We start from the raw sequence: 1,559 nt of genomic DNA, 5'->3' as shown, positions 1-1,559 counted from the left end.
CCCCAGCGAGCTTAGTTTAAAGCCCGGTAGAGCAGGTCAGCCAGCCTGGCTGAGAAGAGCCTCCTCCCCAGGGGAGGAATTGAATCAGGAGACCCTTTAATCTCTCTGAATTGAACTGGCGAGATTCGGAAAGATTTGATGATGTGGAAACAGACACAGCTTTAAATGTTTTTTCTACATACCTCAAGGGACCACGTGGCTTGTCAATGCTGAGATGGTGGGGTGGATGGAGCATTGCACAGGAGCACAGTGGGGTCCCCAGTGCACTCAGCAGCAGACCCGGAAGTGGACTGGCAGCACTTCCAATCCACTTCTGGGTTTGCCACCAAGCATGCAGGGGTTCCTCCCCCCCTGCACGCCTGTGGCATGCTCCATTTGCCCCACCATCACAGTGTTCATGAGCCATTCCTGGTACCTCAAGGTATGTAGAAAAAACACTTAAAACTGTCTGTGGTTGAATTGCTGATTCTCTGAATCGGCATTGAATCTTCATATTCAGATTTGGCTAAATCAGGGACAGTGATCTGAATCAACTAATAGAATCACTGTCCTTGATTCAGGCCAGATCTGAATCAAATATGGCCTGTTTCACACACCCCTAGCAGCTACCTCTCCACCTCGCCTTTTGGAAACTAGTTTTAGTCTTTTGTAAATTTGTGAAATTCTGTTACATCTGACAAGCAGATTCGTATCTTCCTTGAAACAGGCCTTCCTTCTCTCAAACCTCTTTTCTTTGATACTGAAGTTCATCAGTGATTTTGTATACCTCAAATTGGTATTTCACTCATCTCCATCTACCTAAAAGCTTTTTACCCCTTTTCTTTTGTGCTTGATCTTCTGTAATCTCATGGTATCAAACTTCCTTAAGTACATACTTCTCACCAATAGGAAAACCCACGTCTGCCCGAGACAATGTCTTCTAGAGACTCCAGAACCCTCTTTTGAGTTTCTCAGAACAGTTATTTCACCGCCTCTTTGAAGAGAGTCTTCCTTTTTGCTGTCACTTTAACCAGGCATCTGAGTAAGCTTCAGGCTGTTATGACTGAACCTATACATCATTCCATACAGAAAAGATATTGCTAAGACCGCAACCAAAATTAATCTCCAAAGCTGAGAATTACCTGAATGAGTCCATTAATTTACCCATCTTCCTGAAAGCACAAGTCGGCATTGGAGAAACCTGTGTACACTTGTTGCATACGAGATGGTTACTATATGTTCTTGTGTACAGCATGCCCCCACCAAAAACATCTGGGAATGTCTCCTAGCTAAAAGGGAGGTGCACAGCCAATGGAAGGGAGGGGCCATCACCAGGGAGGACTACACTGCGGTTGCTCAGGGATACAGGGGGGGCAGTTAGGAAGGCCAAGGCAGAGATGGAACTGGGACTAGCTACCTGGATCAAGGACAACGAGAAGTCCTTTTTTAAATACACAGGGGGCAAAAAGAAGGTACTGGGTTATGTGGGACCCCTGCAAGACACGCTAGGAAATTTGGTCGTCACACCAGATGACAAAGCTAACCTATTTAATGACTTCTTTGCCTCCATTTTCCTGAGC

At 45.7% G+C, this 1,559-nt stretch overlaps 1 protein-coding gene across 4 annotated transcripts in view; it reads left to right on the top strand.

Moving 5' to 3' along the window:
* RNGTT (RNA guanylyltransferase and 5'-phosphatase) overlaps positions 1–1,559 on the top strand; it is a 375,566-nt gene that overhangs the window by 133,131 nt on the left and 240,876 nt on the right. The window lies entirely within an intron of this gene.

This window comes from Crocodylus porosus, unplaced genomic scaffold, assembly GCF_001723895.1.
Source record: "Crocodylus porosus isolate Cpor-Errol unplaced genomic scaffold, CroPor_comp1, whole genome shotgun sequence".
Lineage (NCBI taxonomy): Eukaryota > Metazoa > Chordata > Crocodylia > Crocodylidae > Crocodylus > Crocodylus porosus.
Note: the sequence above shows the minus strand (reverse complement) of the source record. Positions and strands in the feature narration are given on the sequence as shown.